The following is an 18,392-nucleotide window of genomic DNA, read 5'->3' as shown; positions in this document are numbered from 1 at the left end:
ATTTTGCTTTGTTGTTTTCAGTGAAGTATCTGAAAATCCCCTTTATGTAAATGGAGTCAACAAAATATTTATTGTATCATTATTTCTTCTGGTAGAACAAAGATAATTGTTTCTGTGTAAACAAGATAAGAAAAAGTTCCCCAAAATAAACACAAATACATACAAAATAAATACAAAAATAAATACAGAAAACAAATACAGAAAAGGGACTAATTTCAGCTATCACTTTTAGGCTAATAGACATAAAAGTTGAGGGGGCAAGGCTCTAGAGCAGGGGGCAGCTGCCCCCCCCCTTGCCCCACTGTAGATCCGGCCCTACAGTTAACTTTTGCTTACTCAGAGTAAGACTGCAATGTAAAATTACACAACATGAACTGCTATAATATGTAGCACGAGATCCATTAAAAACTGGCACAGTAGATTTAATAGCTTAAAATTGCTGTGATGAAGAACACCTGGTTAAAATTACCAAAGTAATTTTGCCTCTGTACATAACCACAATGTATTTTAAATATACTTTTGTGTAAACAGTTTTCAGGGGATGAAAAGTAATTGGACAAAATACCATCTTTTTAAATATTAGAAATGTTTTAATAGTCAAGTAAACTAACATGAGTCTGCTGAGCTAAAGCCAGGGTGCAAACTACAGATAAGGAGGAGTATGGTTCATCTTATTAAGACATCACATTAAAACATCACGTGGCAAATTCCAGGGGGAGCCTTTAAAATACTGATATACTAACATGCTCATTATACCAGTTTTTTATTGTCAAAAAGCCCCCAAGAGCACTTATTTCTCAATCTTCAAGGAAGGCAAGGAGGCAGGATACTTTTTTCCTGTTCATTTTCAGGTGACAAAATGCATCAAAAGGTCTTAACAGCTGGGGTAGACTGAAATTGCTTTCTCCAAACCAAGATTCCTCTGGGTAGATATAAACCTCTGAAGATGAATGAGCTCCAATGTGCCTTGATATTGACCGTATGAATGAGGAAATAAAGTGGCAGTCACTGGAGGAGTCAGAGACACTATAACTAAACCCTTCCTTCTGCAGCAGGCCTAGAATGGCCAAGCAAACCTACATCGTCTTCCAAAACGTTTCCCTTTTTCTTTCGCTCCATTTCTGCTCAACACTAAACTTCCTGAAATCGTTCACATAGACACGTGTAGCGCAGGTGCTGTCAATTAAGGATGGTTTGAAATTCATAGATCACAGGTTTATAAATTGCAGATTGGATTTTCCTTTTTTGTGTTCAGCATCATTTGACTCACATGTGGGCACATTTTTGTGGATGACGTTGAGCTTTAAAGTATAAATCTATGAACATCTTTAGAAAGGGGTCTCGTGACCAGTGTGAGCTCGAGGGAGGGTTGCTTGAGGTAAAGAGTAGGACTTACTAATAAAATAATGTTATGCCTAAATATAATCTTAGTGACATAAGCTTTGTTAACTAGTGAGATCCATGGTTATTTTTCTGCATTTTTTCGATTTTGGATAATTTATTCACATTTTATTTTATTTAGTTATGCTGCAATAGGTGTCGGCTGCTGGGGGATTCCCATGATGCATTGAGTATTTCTTCTTCAGGCACCTTTCTCACTCATTGTGTGTTAATAGACCTCTCTGCATTGAATCATACCTGTTATTAACCTCTGTCTCTCTTCCACAGCATGTCTTTATCCTGTCTTCCTTCTCTCACCCCAGCCGGTCGCAGCAGATGGCCCCGCCCCTCCCTGAGCCTGGTTCTGCTGGAGGTTTCTTCCTGTTAAAAGGGAGTTTTTCCTTCCCACTGTCGCCAAAGTGCTTGCTCACAGGGGGTCATATGATTGTTGGGTTTTCTCTGCATGTATTCTTGTAGGGTCTACCTTACAATTTAAAGCACTCTGAGGTAACTGTTGTTGTATAAATGTGCTGTATAAATAAAACTGAATTGAATTGAATTGAAAAAAAAAAAAAAATTCCAGAAAATGAATTTAACTTTAACTTCACCGGTCACCTTCTCCTATCAGTTATGAGTAACCTATTCCGCTTTTAATATGGTTATTATGCTTAAGGTTATACTGAAAAATGAGGAACACCTTCAATGCCCAGGTCTTCAGTTGTCATCTCTATTTTCACACTCCATCAAAACAAAACAACGTAATTGTTAATTTTCTTGACAAATACAAATACGGGCTCATCTGTTGGAAGAGAAGTGACCCAACTTTGAGAGCTCTGAGCTATATCACAGTGACCAGGGCATTAAGAGGTCTTGTGGAAGTTAAATGTCGTGTGCAATTAGGTGCTGACAGCTGGACGGTGGTGTTGATTTTCTTCTTCTTCTTCTTTCTTTAGAGACGAGCTGCTGATGAGTGACTTTGTGTCTTTGTCTCTGGATATTTTTACGTTCAAGGTTTTGTTCTTTGTTTTTATTGTTCAGCATTTCATTTTTCCAGTTTAGTTCTAGTTAGGTTCTTCCCTGTGTGCCTCTGCCTTTTGCTTTTGTACCTTTTTTATCAGCCATATTAAACGGCTTGCTTTTTGTTAATATTCAAGTTTTCTTCCACGTTCTTTGTGTCTGCATTTTGGCTCCTCTTCACACATTCACACGGTGTGCTGCCGTATACTGTGACAATAAAAGTAAAAATAAATATTTAAAATTCTCAGTTATACAGCAACAAAGTATTTGTACTCCAAAACTTAGCACAAAGAGAGGTCCATGGACAGGCAGAGCTGAAACTTGGCCAGGTGTTCTTCATCACAGCAAATCGGCTCCTCAGAGAAAATCGAGCAATCACACAAATCGGCAAATCACTTTTGGGTTTGTCGTCACAGTGGTGGTTAAGGACTAAAATACTGCTTTTAATACTGCTGGTTACTGTAATCTTAGAAAGCATATCATCAATTCCCACTAAAACACAACACATTAACCATTAATTTGTTGTGGCTTGTTGGCAGGTAATCGAGGGTTATTAGTCAGATCTCTGGCAATCCTGCTGGTGGAATCTGTGGTTCTTCAAGTTAGTTTCACAAAGGATGAATTGCCATGAAAAATGATTTGATTGCCCCACTTTGCTTTGCACTGCAGAGGTAATGTGAGATGTAGAAACCCAAAGAGGAAGAGAGATATGAAAGTGCGAATGTAGAGAACATAAGGTTAAAAGCAACTTTTAAGCCAGTGCAGCAGCAGCATCATTCATCTTATCTTGAACACTGGGTTAGATTTTTAGTGCAAATAGTCACAACGATTTAATATTTAATCTTGCCTTATTAGTTCAGGCAGAGTTGAAATGCACAACAGTTGCCAGAGTTCCCTAACCCAGCGGTCCCCAACCTTTTTTGTGCCACGGACCGGTTTATGCCCGACAATATTTTCACGGACCGGCCTTTAAGGTGTCGCGGATAAATACAACAAAATAAAACTAGTACCGGTACCGAAAAAAAGAAGATTTATTCATAACACACGTGAAAAGACCCAGGAAAACCGAGTTAATGATAAAAACGATAACAAAATAACGCTGAAAACCGATAAAAACCTTGAAAACCATACATTTCACACCTGAGCCTCAACTCTTGCGGCCCGGTACCAAACGACTCACGGACCGGTACTGGTCCGAGGCCCGGGGGTTGGGGACTGCTGCTCTAACCTACAGGCCAGCAGACAGTGACATTTATAAAGCTATAACCTAACGGAGCTGTAATACCACTTATCTCGTAATTACACACAGCGGTAAGCGGTTATTTTGCTGTAGCGCTCATAAATACAGCTGAATAAAAATTAAGACAAAAAAGTCATTTTGTTGGTTAGTAAGCTCAGCGCTTACATGTCCGTCACATTCACTCACAGCCTAAACTCACATGCAAAGTGAGATGAATGCACTCAATAATCAATACCACGTCTTTTATTGGAGGCGATCAACACCCAGCGCCAACAACGTCACTTTGAATGTTTTCTTTGTACTGTGGGAAGTGGACTGGTTAGGCTGAGGTGTTTTGGTGTTTTTGCATTTGTCACTTTCTTTACAGAGAAAAGCTTTCAAGGATGGCATGATGATGTAACTGGTTAACAGGTTGTCATCAGTTTTCTCAGTTGTTGGAGGTGAGACATCCGTTCGTACAGCCTCACAGTGGTCAGATATTGAGATTAGTTTGAAAGAACTCTGCTCTTAATTGAAGCGCTGCAATTTGTTTTTGCAGCACATAACAGAGGCTGCCATACAGTAAGAAGCTCCAAATAAAGCATCAGGTTTGTTTTCCACTGTCTCATGTGGTCCCATATGTTCTGCTGCTCAAAGGCAATTTTCTGACTCCTCTCCAGGTACCCTTTGAGTACATTTTATTCCACTATATGAAACTATATGGTCTATAAATGTTCTCTTTACAGAGAGCATTTAGCAATTTAATCTTTGTAATTTAAGACATGATCTTGGTGTTAACATAAACATGAAACGTGATTTATTGAAGAGGAGGTTTGTGATGTACTAACTGTGATGAAAAACATGATGGACATCTTATTTTTTATACTCTTAGTCCATTCAGGACCCCTCATGCCCTATGATGGATGGGGGCACTGTAATGGAAGACCTTTCCCGTTGCTCTGAACAGCTTTGTATTGATTGAGGGGCCAAGTGGACACAACCCTTTTAAGAAAAACGCCTCACGCAGCACAACAAAGGCGCCAGATCTCCTCACAGTAGAGGTCAAGGGTTCAGACCTGCGCTCGCTTGTCAAGAATAAGGGAAGAACGACTCATCTGACCTTATCACTGTGTTTTTCCACGTCTTCACACCAGTGCTAATGGTTTTTGCACTGATGACCCCTCAGATGTTCATTCATCTTTGAGGGAATTGTGCACTGCGATCTTCCTTAATATCACTTTCTGTGTAGTTATGAACCGATTGTTGTTGCTAACTATCTGATCATGCATTGACATTGTGACCTTTTACCCAAAGAATCAGTTTTTTCTTTTTTTCTTTTTTCTCGAGCAAATGTGCGTAGTCAACCATAAATTCTGCCCCTATTTTCCAATGTCTTTCCCATCGATCTACAGGCAAATACAGATGTGACTTAAGCCCAAGTTGCTACACTAGCAGTCTAGTCTGGAGCCCCCAAACCAACCACAATGTCTCTTAGATCTGTTTCTCTCATAATTTGGATGCAAAATTGGATTCATGATACAAAGCAAGACTGGATGTAAACGATTTAACTGTACCACAGAGTGCAGCTGTGTGGAAGGACATGCATTTATATCTGAACATCTGAGCAGATAAATCAGAATCACGCTTTTAAAACAAAGTTTTTCAAACCTGTTGTCACAGTCTAGCTGGCAGACCGTGGGGGGTGTAGGGAAGGAGCACCCAGGCGTGGTGCTCTGTGTGCGAACAGTGCGTTTATTTACAGTGTATGGTACAAAACAACAATAAATCCCCGTATTTTCCCCAGACTCCCGTGTCGTGTCTTCCCTGACGAGTCCGTGTCTTTGTGCTCTCCGCTCCCGTGTCTCAGCACTCCCCGTGCTGGCTGCTGTCTGGCACTCTACACCTCTCCTGGGGACACAATAGAAGCAGCCGTCAGGACACGTATAACCGCGGGCATACACACACACTAACTAAGCTCAACAGGATGACTAACATGGAGTCTCACACAATGATCCCACGTCGGTGGGAGCTCCAAGGCTCTCCTAAGTAGCTCCCCCGACGAGGTCTGATCAGCAGCAGGTGTGTGGCTTCGGGTGTGGCCAGTCCGCCAGCAGGGCCACACCCACCAGGCACCCGCAGAAACACACACACACACACACACACACACACACGCAAACAGGGAGAAGGACAGCAACACCAAATATACAAACAATAATAATATAATTCATAACTGCTCAGGGATCCTGGGTCACTCCGACCCAGGACCCTGACACCTGTGAAGTCATTTAAAGAGCTGATTCCCCCTTTTAAACCATACACATGTGTATCGGTTATGTGGTTGCTAAACATTATATCTGTGATAATTTACCAGTTTTTGCAAAAGAGAAAATCACCGCAAAATACTTCTCTAGTGTGCTCTACGTGTGGGTGTCTGTCTGTATGTGTGTATGTATGAGTGTGGACATCCTGGCATGCATGAAAGAGTTCAGTTTGAGAATGAAATGAAAGTAGAATTGGGAGAGCAGTACTTCAGAGCTGACTTTTTACTGATCTCTGGTTGCGAGTTGACCTTGAATCTTCTCAGCAGAAAAACAAAACAAAACAAAACAAACAGTTCATTTTTTGCAAATTGGATCCAAAACACATCAGACTGTGGTTGATCCTACAACCGCAGTGACGACAGTGCTGAGCAGAATTAATGTTGCTGCTCGCACAGCACCGAGAGAGCAAGAAGAGAAAAACAGCGCCAAAATAAATGGTGTGCTGGTATTTTGCAGATCAGTTGGGGATATCTGGACACAGAACGCCAGTCTGGTCATATTTTTATTTTCCTCCAGTCTGAACAAAGGCTTAGAGTTTACTATACACATAAGCTTTGTTCTACCCAAGCTGAATTCTTTCTCTGGAAGAATAACGCCTTCACAACGTCTAGCAAGGTCGGGGAACACTCTTTGGGGAGATAAACCATGAAAATAAGAGACACTTTCATGAATAAAGAGAAAAATTATGTCAAACTATAAGTCAGTCAAGAAAAGAAATGCAAGAAAAGATTAATGTGCCAGAAGGAAGTGAAAGAAAGAGCAAGGCGGAGAAAGAAAAAGCTCATGACAAGAGGCGTGCTATTCATTTGTCAAACATGGTGGAGTTAGCATTAGAGCATGGATGTGCATGGTTACCACCAGCCCTGGGTCAGTGGGATTTATTGATATTATTGATGTGATTGCTGAGGGGATGAATTCTGCACAGTGACACAAACATACCTCAAAATAGCCCAAAAGCTTCTTAAATCTAGATGTGAAACGTTCCAGCATGTTCCACTGGAGTCAAGCACAAAGGAAGAAAGACCCAGAAACAAGCAGCAACTGGAGGCACCTTCAGTACAGACCTGAAAAAGAACCACGAGTGAGGGCACTCTGGCAACTAAATGCTGATGTTCATGGGTCTGACATCGACTGCAAAGGATACAAACAAAATAATCCTTATGTTGGAAAGGTTCTTTGTCCGGAATTGTTCAGTATTACAAAATTAATTATGGAATCCACTAAACTATACTGGTACCAGTACAGTATGCTTCCAACATACATTAGAAGCTCCATAAGAGGCTCACTATCTCATCAGCCTCCTGACAAAAGAACTGATCGCACATATTGTGAATACAAAAAACAGATTAGGGCTCTAAAAAAGGCCATAAAACACAATAAAAGTAGACACTTACGCAGATTAATATTTCAGCTTCTCTTGTTCTGGCTCTTATTCAGATTTCATCCCGTCTGTGACCAGTTTCACATTTATGTTTAGATGTCTCTAAGCTGACACTAAAATGCTTTCCCCCAGTTTTCAGATCGAAAAATGGCCTCTTAATCTTTACAGTTTTATGCATATGTTCGGATTGAACAGGCTAACTGCATTCTAAGCTAGTCTGGCTGTATGTTTGAGTTAGATGTTTACACTATAGATATGACAGCGGTCTCAATTTGCCATCGAATTCTTAGAAAACAACATTTAAAATGAGAGAATATTTCCCATTTAAAAAACAAACAGGTCAAATAAAAATCCAGACTTGTTAAATAGTAAAACCAAACTCAGCATCTCACTCTCTGTCTGACAGGAAATCCCACTGGACCCACATGACCCTTGGCTACTTTAGAAGGCAGCTTTTGGTCATGCTCCCCTCCAGCTTAGCTCCTTCAGCAGTTGACCCAGCTCCATGGTGTCGATTGTGTGCTGGAAGCTGAAGTGTAATCCAGTGGAGCTTTTAGCAAAGAAGCATGCAGCTATAAATGGAGCTGAGAAAAGCTGACAGATGATGATTCTCCCTTTTGTTTGAATGCCAAACATAGAGTTCTTATGCAAACTCAGGTAACCTAGCTAACTAAGTTAGCTTAGTTAGCTTTGTACTGTTACAAACGAAACATGTTATATGCACTTTGCACTTTTCTCAGTCTGGCACTTGTGAAATCAGTACACTATAAACTGACACTTTTCCTTATTTCAAAGGTTTGTGTTAAAGCAAGATAAAAAGGCTATCTGGCGAGTCAGGTACTCTTTAGAAAACATATTTCAAAAATTATTTTAAAAACATCTTTTGAAAATGTCCAGTTCCCCATTGCACATGAGTTTTTCATCAATCAAAAAAAACTCAGATACTCATGTTCTTATCAGGAAACATTAACCGGTCAGAAACAAACTCAGGAGTAAGGTCAGCTACATAACCCCCCTGCAAAAGCACAGATTAATTGGTCAACAGTGTATTGCTCGACTTGTCTCACAGGCTGACACAACCCTGCACCAGGCTTTACTAAAAAACATGAGACATTCAAAATAGGAGGTCTAAGTGGACAGTGACAGATGAAAGACCCAGACTTAACCAAGTTTTTTCCATAAACCCACATCTCTGAGTTACTTAATTTGTTAAATCAGCCCTATTGGTGAGGTGACAGCAATCCTTTTTTTTGGACTGTTAATGACCTATGAAATGCTCATTTTAATGTAAATAGCAACAGAATTGCTGACTAAAAAATTATTATCTGACAATTTATAATTGAGTGGAATTGTTAATACAAAGTGTTGACTTAAAAAAAAAAGCTGCCTTCAGACTGCATGCTGTCATCCTCTGCGGCAGACAGTTAACGTTTGTCTCACGGGTCATATGGTGCTACACAAATAAAAGTGTTGTTCTCAGAAAAACTCAGACGTGTGACACCTCAGACTGGTGACTGATCGATAACACTGTGTGCTCTGTCAAGCAAAAACGGCAGATCACTGGAAAGCTTTTATTTTTACACGATGTCTGACCGGTGTAATCTGCCAGCAGTATCTATGCTGTCCTATATATGTACCTAAATGTAAAAATGGATGCCAAATCTTTTACTAAGTTTTACAATTTAATCAGTGATAATAGCTTCTAAGCAAATCTCAAGCACTTTTAATTTTTGGCAGCGTTGAAGGGTGAAGGGTTAGAGTTAGGTCACCCAATTCATACCACTCATGAACACATGCATGATGGGTATGCTAATTCACACCATGGAGCCCTCTCCAAAAAACTGTCATAGATTAAACTCTGTCTGTGTAGCTGGATTTAAGAAACTCTTTAAAGTTACTGTTAAAAAAATCTATTGCTGAGTGGATTACTTCCTGTGGGAGGATTTTTTTTTAGATTCAAATACACAGAAAAAGCAACAGTATTTTTTCTTTGATATATATACACCCAGTCAAAAATCACAGGTTAACAGCATCTCAGATTAGAGTCACATAAAGCTCCAGTAGCAGACACATCTCTACATCAACAGTTCAGAGGAGACTGTGAATCAGGCCTTTATGGTAAAATAGCTGCTAAGAAACCAGGACTAAGGTAAAGCAACAAGCAGAAGAAATTTGTTTGGACTAAGAAACACAAGTTATGGACATTAGATCAGTGGAAATCTGTGCTTTGGTCTGATGAGTCCAAATTTCAGATCTTTGGTTCCACCTGTTGTGTCTTTGTGTGATGCAGAAAACATAACTGGATGGTCTCTACATGCATGGTTCCCACCATGAAGCACGAAGGAGGTGTGGTGTGGAGGGCTTTGCTAAATGGACTGATTCTTATATAGCGCTTTTCTACTCTCCCAGAGTACTCAAAGCGCTCTATACAACATGCCACATTCACCCAGTCACACCCATTCTCAAAAGCACTGTGTCTAACCACATTCGCAAACATTCATACTCCGATTGAGAGCAACTTGGGGTTAGTATCTTGCCCAAGGATACTTGACGTGCAGACTGGGGGAGCCAGGGATCAAACCTCCAACCTTCCGATCAGTAGGTGACCAGCTCTGCCTCCTGAGCTACAGCCACCCTGGTGACGCTGTTGGGGATTTATTCAAAATTGAAGGCACACTGAACCAGCACGGCTACCACAGCATCCTGCAGCGACATGACATCCCATCCAGTTTGTGTTTAGTTGGACCGTCATTTATTTTTCAACAGGACAATGACCCCAAACACACCTCCAGGCTGTGTAAGGAGAGTGATGGAGTGCTGCACCAGATGGTCTGGCCTTCATCACCTGACCTCAATGCAGTCGAAATGGTTTGGGATGCGATGGACCGCAGAGTGAAGGCAAAAGAGCCTCTCTGAGAACTCCTTCAAGACTGTTGGAAAACCATACAGGTGATGACCTCACGAAGCTCACTGAGAGAATGCCAAGTGTGTGGAAAGCAAAGGGTGGCTATTTGGAAGAATCTAAAATATAAAACATGTCTTCAGTTATTTCACACTTTTTTCTTTACTACATAATTCCATATGTGTTCATTCATAGTTTTGATGTGTTCAGTGAGAATCCACAATGTAAATCATCATGAAAATGAAGAAAAACCATTAGCTTATTGAGTAGTTTATATGGTAAGCTTCATCAAGATTGAACCAGTCGTCTACAGCATCAAATACAGTATTTCAAAGTGGATGCGATGTGATTCAATAAAACACCTTCATTTAGTGGCTGCTGATGACCTCAGGCAGGATTAGACTTAGATTTTAAATCTTCCCTGATCATCATGTGCAGACGATATGTATTCTACACAATAAGAACAATGAGTGGATTCTCTGTAGCTTAAATTCTTCTGTTTGTTTATTCTGAGATGTGAACTTTCAAAGCACTTTTGCTCTGACCAAAACTGCTGTGACCACCCTCCAATAAAAAGAACAGTTGCTGCTGTATTTGTCTGATGTCAGTCACTGTGGGGTTTACTCATCCCTTAGGCTTAGAGACTTGATGTTTCTTACATGCCTGGCTAACTTCAAATCCTTTAAAGCTCACAATAATGTGTAAAAGCTGGCTGTGTGGGAGATATTGCAGCTAAGTGAACATGAACGATCTGCTGTAAATCAAAGCAACAAGCAACACATTATGCAGCTGCTTTATAAATTTGTACCATTTCACACTTGAGGGTTTTGCACGTCATAGCAATAGTAATTACCTCCTTTTATTTTCATAACACCAAAGTAGGACATGGAATATGAAACGTAAACAGGTGGTCAGAGATAAGATAAGTATTTATTTGTTTGTTGGGTTTTTTTGTTTGATTTATTTTAATCATGTAAACAATATACAGAAACCCATGTGGAAAAAAAGAGAAATATGATCAGATTAATAATATAAGAACTAAAGCACAATATCAATTCCCACCCCTCCTCCATAAGTCAAAAGCTTTGTTATTGACACAAACAATCAATAAAAACAATAAACACATTTTTAATTATACAGATAATATGTATATATATTTACATATACACACACACACACACACACACACACACACACACACACACACACACACACACACACACGTATAAATGTATTTATATATGCGTGTAAATTAAAAATATTATCAGATTTTCTTGTTTTAATTGTTGCATAACTTTACGTTCAAACATTCAAATCAAGCATCTCCAGTTTTTGATGTTAACTGCAAAAACAGACCGAGCATCAGGTAACATCACACTGAACAGAGACTGGAATTTCAAACATCTTCCTCTCTGTATAGTATCTTGTACAGTACCCCCAAAAAATGTTTTAAGTTGTAACTATGTAACTTCCTTCTCTTAGGAAAAAGAAACAAATGAAAATGAAATTGACTGTAGGTGGATGTTTGTTATCTGTCTGTGTTAGTCCCGTGATGGACTGGATAGGCATCTGTCCACCGCAATGACCCTGAATTACATGGATACATGGCTGACCGGATGACTTAATATAGTTTGTGCGCAAGTATTTATCATGTGGTGTATTTTCATTCATATTTGAAAAGCTGATTATAATCAGCTTACTATAAAAAATTTCCAGCAACTTTTGCTCAAGCACTAATAATCAGTGCATGTGACTAGCTGTTAGTAGTCATGATAGAATCTACCCTCATGGTACAAAACAAAAGTGACGTTGGAAGAGGACCTGACCAATGTTAACTTGAATGTATTCGTACTTCAGCTTTGATTAAAATACACCATCATTTACACAACTGCACAATTGCAGAAATATATCCTGATAGCAGCTCAACATGTTTACAATGCCATGAAGGTATGTCTACTGTAGCTCATATGTTTTTGCACTGTCAATTTTAAATAGTTAAAAAAAATACTGTTTAAAAACATATTTTTGATTTGAGGTCACACTCTCTGCAAGAATTCAGAGGAACCTGGTTGCCTTTCACTGAGAATTTTAAAAACTTGAGCCCATTTTAAATTGTCTTTCCAGTGTTGTGTTATACCCACGAGCTGACACTGAATAAAGGACAAAGCTCCTCTTTATATGCGTTTTTGAAATTTGAGGTGGGTGTGGTTAGTATATCTTTATGTTTGTAATTGAAAAAATATCAACGAAGTATGTTTTTCAGAGAAATGTAGATACATATAAACTACTGGTTAGACACAAATCAAACTATGAAGAAGGGACCTAAAAAGTAACATTCTGAATCTTGATTTTTTTCCTTTTGTATCATCAGAAAAACAACAGCAGATTATGATGCAGACGAATTGGCAAATGCTGATCAAAATATAATTACAAAATTACTGCTAATGTACTTTCATTACAACGAGGGATTGTTTTTATGTTTATGCAACATACAAACAAAGTTGTGCTGGTTTCTGTGCATATTTAGAATATCCTTTTAAATAAAGCTTTGTTTTCCCCTGAGTGATCCTAATGTGCTTTTTCTCTGTCAGCATAACCTTGGTACGACACAACTGCTCTGAATCAGTAGAATCTTTTTAAAATTTCTTTCATTATGGAAATGTAACAGTACATTAATGCATATTTTTCTGTTTTCGTAACCTTGGTAATTTGCATTTTAATTACTTTAATCTACAGACTGACAACAACAACTGCTGCTCTTGTTGTCATACGGTGCTGTGGCCCTCATTTATTTAAATGTTGTTAGGAAAATGGGAAATATGTGCAGCTTTTCATTAAAATGTGCAAACATGCATGGAGATACAGATACAGGGAGAAAAAGATTGCAAACAGAATGTGCATTTGGTAAGACCACCTTTATTCTTCAACACAGCCTGAACTCTCTGAGCCAGCTTTCTTCTCATTTGTTTAAGTCTTTAGGAATAGTTCTTCAGGCTTCTTGGAGGACATCAAAGCTCTTTGGATGTTTCCTGGCTTTTGTTCTATTCCCTGTCAAAATAATCCCACACTGCTTCAGTAATATTAAGATTCAAGCTCTGGGGAGGCCAATCCATGACTGATAGTGTTCAATTGTGTGTTTTAATACCTACTGTGCTTTAGTGCATTGGCAGTGTGTTTGGGAACATTGACATATTAAACATTGAAGCCACTGGAAATAAGACACTTCTAGTCTGCCTTTCAGATACTCTTTATCTGCTGTAGTTTTCAGGCCTACCACTTCTTTTTTTGTACTGGACTGAGCAAAGCTCTCAATCTACGGTCGATCTATCCCTACGCTCACCTATGGTCATGAGCTTTGGATAGCGACTGAAAGATCAACATGGAAACAAGTGGAGGAAATGGCTTATGATGACGTGCCTCTCGCCTCTCTTCCTAGAGGCAAAGTAGACATCCTGCGATCCTAGTAAAGTTGGTAAAAGTTCATGCTAATCATATAACATGGTCTGCTTCAGGAGATGTTCCTATGTTCAGAATTTCATGTTTTGTTTTATTTTTTGTTTCTATGAGATTCAGGCTTTATATCTCTTCACAGAATAGGGTATTTTTCTTTCTAGGACATTCACAGATAGTGTTGGGAACTTGTTGACCAATCACAGTTCAGTACAGGTTTTAGGTGTTCTGCTTTTCCCTTCTGAACACTGTCCAGTTTGCGTTCATCTGCATATATTGCAAAAATGATCTTCTTGTCTTCTCTGTTATCGAATTTCTTACACGATCCAATCGTGACATGAGTTTCCAGCTCACAGTCAGGCCTTTTCATTTTATTTCTTTCACTAGCAAAAGTCAACCGTTATGATAACCAGCTGTGTTGGCCTCAGAGGCTTTCGCCAGAGGGGCTTTACTCCAAAACATTCTCTTAAAAGATAATTTTAACTTTAATTAGTTGATGATTAAAATCTCCTGTAGGGGTATAAACTTGAAAGCTCACTCACAGTAATTGTGACAGATTTTATCCCTGATATCTGCAGGGTCTAATAAAGCTAAATCTAGCATCACCCAACAGCAAGAGTTCAGCGTTGATCATGGAGTCACACTTTCAGTAAGACAAGGTAACTGAGGAGCTAATGTGATATGATTTTGCTGGCTGATGCATGTAAATTTAGGCAGCAATTTTGATTTTTTAAATTTAGATGTGCAAGTCGTGCCTCGTCATTTTCTGGGGACATTTATAACCTAAAAGCAGCCAAATAAAATCCAAGTGTGCTACCAGAAAAAAAGGACATAAGTTCATGGTTGATTTATTTCATGAGTGACAGAGTAATGCACAACTCTCTGGGCAGGAAACAATATGAGACGCAGTCACAGTAGACTGTGGAAACAACACTTGCAGGATCAGGAAAGTCAGGTTTGTTTGTCAGCTTGTTTGGAAGCTGTTGATATATTAACATTTGGTTTATTAGAGACTGAGAAAATTATACAGTGCGCTGAAGGACAGAATAATCAGTAAATACCAAAAGGTCAAACCCTTAATAAGAGGCATGTGTGGGAAATAAATTCTAGAGACTTTGGCCAAAACACGGACCTCTGATCCAGTTTATTACATTACATGCTGATGGTTGAAAATAGATATTAACTTTAATTTAATTAAAATAAATTGAAAAATATAATTTCAAATGTAGTTTAAGATTGGTGAAGCCATCCTCCACACTTACCCATGAATGATAGCTTTATTTATTTTGGGACCATCTATTCATATTTTATAATTATTTTAGTGGCATAAATGGACGACATCATTTGGTTAAACTGTCTCCTGCACAATAAAAAATATTAATGACACTTATGCAATGAAAAAAAAAGAAAACGGAAAAGGAAAATTCTTTCAATAAAAGCATTTTTGAATAGTAAAGTCATTTTCAGCACCTCCCTTATTCTCTAAGGTGCTTCCACATTAAAAATCCTAATGTGGAATATTATAAATTTAACAACAGATCATCTTCCTGATGTAACCCTCCCATTTATTGATTTACTAGATGTTATGTTTTTTTGTATCTGGCCTCAGTTTTAAGCTAGGGATATTTTGTGTATAAAGTAAATAAGGTGTCACGGTTCTGGGTCCGTTGGACCCAGTATTTTGAGTTCATTATGTTTTGGTACTTTTGCATCATGGATTTTCCTTTATGTTTCTCTGGTACTTGGTGTTTCAGTTATCTTGGTGTTTTTCTATATTATGATTTATGATCTGATACTGTTGTGATTATGATTATCATTTAGTAGCCTTTGGTCAGTGTCAAGTCTGTCTCTGTCTAGTCTGTCTTAGTAAAGTGTGTTTTGTTTCCTGTTTTACTTTGAAGGTTCTTGTTCCTGTCTGATGTTAGTATGTGCAGCTTTGTTCCCCCTGTCTCGTTAGCCCTGATCTCTCCCAGCTGTGTCTCCCTCCTGTTGCCGATTCCCCCGTTACTACCCTGTGTATATAAGCCCTGTGTGTTTTCCTGCCTGTTGCCGGTTCGTCTGTATTACTCAGTGTCAGTCTGTGTAGCCACCGTGTCTTCGCCCTGTTGTTCATCGTCATCCTCCTCTGCTCGTTTTCATTCAGGTTTGTGCTCTGTAGTTTAGTTGTTTCCCAGTTTAGTTTAGTTCGAGCCCCGTTTGCTGTTTGTCCACATTCTTTTGTGTTCAATAAATCACCTTCACTCCTCTACGACTGCCTGCGATTGGATCCTCATTTATTCCACACGGCTCGCCTCGGCAGCCGTGATATAAGGTAGCTAATTGTGCACTAAAATATACATTAGTACATTATTCTTCAAATTAATTATTGTCTTCTGTTTATTTAGAAGTTAAAGAAGTGATTCATTACTTGATATTTTAATGGTCAACAAAAAGAGTAATTATATACCACACTATATACTATAATTATTTAGAATCATTATTTCTACATGAACGATTGATCTGTTATTAAAAAGTTCAAATGGAAAAAGGGATTTACATAAAAACAATATTCTACACTCAGTAAAAAACTTTTTTTCCCAGAATGAAAGAACAAATATTCAAAATCTTTTCAAAAATTCAATTTAAAAAGAAAAACAAGTAATTAAATTCTAAAATTGAAGTAAAAATAAAAGATTCCCCACTGCTCCATATCAAATCCATGTATTTTTCTTATTAGCTATTTGATTAGCTAAAGCCACCAGTCACCCTTAATGATGGCTTCAGGACCTTAGTCCTATATAAGGATCATTGTTCTTAAATTCACACGTTTACAGTGTTATCTTTCATCTCCAGCAGTGCTGTATATTTAAAATTTCCATGGCTTCAATGTATCTGTTCTGGTTTATTCTTCTATGGAATTTATTTATTTGTTTTTTATATAAAATATTCCTCCTTATCCCACTCCCTATCACCCTCCTACTTTCCCCCCTGACCTTCCTGTTGTCCTCCCTCATTGCTGTTCCCTACTTTCTCCCATTCTTCCTTTCATCTCCGTCCTCCCTTTCCGCCATCAATACTCTCTTTGTCCTGTCTTGCCCCAAAAACTTAAATCATGCAATCCAACTCAGTAGCCAGTACAATAAAATAAAGTGAAATCAACTAAAAATTGAACTCAGAATTGGCTCTTTAGTTTCTTTTTTTGATAGATTCTTGCAACATAACATAATGTACTTTTGCACAAACAAGGACTTTGTAGTTTGTTGCATCAGAATCGTTGCTCTGTGTGTGATGCCGTGTTTACATATCATGTTTCTTCCTCATTGTCTTGAAAGTTGAATGCAACATAGTTTATGAATAACTCAGAGCAGGAGAATCTTCAGTGATGAGATGAAGCAAAACAAAAAGGAAAACTTGAAGCAAAGATGCCACAAAGGCTTTTGTTTCTATGCATGTCTCCTCCTGATGTGCTGAAGTGTCCTTCACCATGATATTCAAACATGTTATATATATATGTTTCTATAAAGGAGCAAATATGTCTCATAGCTAATAATTTCTTTGATCAGTTGGTTCAGTCACAGTCTCCATGAAGCTGAACTACTCTTTTCTCTACTAAAATATAAGCACAGGCATGAGTCCTGAGAATAGTATACCATCACTCACTTTGAAACTGCATTAAGAAAAAAACCCTTCATAGTCAGCAGAAACCACTTTCAGTGTTCTTTTTATTTTACATCAAGCTTTAAAAGTTAACAGGCAACTATAGGACAAGAAAAAGGAAAATGATGGTAAGGGTTAATAGGAGAGACAATGTTACCAAAGTCAGTTTGACATTAAAATCAAACTAAATGTGGATGTTTAGTCACAAGTTGTTTGTCAGTGAACATTCTTGTTGTTAAAGCCTGGTTAAATTTTGTGCAGAGGGCTTTCAAAACTGGGTCATGTCTAAACTTTGGATCATGATGTTCTTTTATTCTGCTGTCCGTACAGTTTAAATCAATTTTTTTTTTACCTTACAGAGATCAGCCTCACCAAAGCCCCACACTTTCTTCTTTGGTGTTATGATAAACTAAATCTGGTTTAAAAAGGCAACCAAACAAACAAATGCACCAAAAACAATACAGCCCAGATAAGCGGAGGAATATTGATGGATGGAAAAAAACAAAACAAAAAATGGCTCAAGTTGTCCAACCTTGTTTTTGGATGACCTCATGAAGATTAAATTGGCTCCAATGGAGCTGGTGAAGTCTGGACATCCACGTCTTCATAGACCGCATCTGGATGGTTAACATCTCCACCCAGCTCAAAAAGGTCAGCTACTTCCTGAAGCCCTGTGTGGAAAAATTAACCCTCATGCAGTTAGGACATGGTCCACAGTGCTGTAAAACACAATACAGAGCAGTGCTATTTCACATATTTACTAACTCTTGAACTCTAATTAAGACGGGGGACTTCTTTCTTGTCTGGGGACTTGCAAATATGGCCAAAAACAGAAAAATGCACATAAGAAAACCAAGTATCTCCTTAGTCTGATTTATTAGTCTCCTTAGTGGAATATTCCATAGTTCTTTTTTTTAAACAGACAGCATTTTGTGCTGGTGCATTTTGACATATTTCATACAAAATATTGAAGTTAAATTGCGCAGCTGACCAAACCGTACACTGAAAGAGGAATTCTAAATGAAAAAGACTTTAGGGACATGATCAAAGCTTAGTCATAACACACATTTAGGTTTCCATTTCCAT

The sequence above is a fragment of the Maylandia zebra genome, linkage group LG15 (assembly GCF_041146795.1).
Source record: "Maylandia zebra isolate NMK-2024a linkage group LG15, Mzebra_GT3a, whole genome shotgun sequence".
Taxonomy (NCBI): Eukaryota; Metazoa; Chordata; class Actinopteri; order Cichliformes; family Cichlidae; genus Maylandia; species Maylandia zebra.
This window is presented reverse-complemented; position numbering follows the sequence as displayed.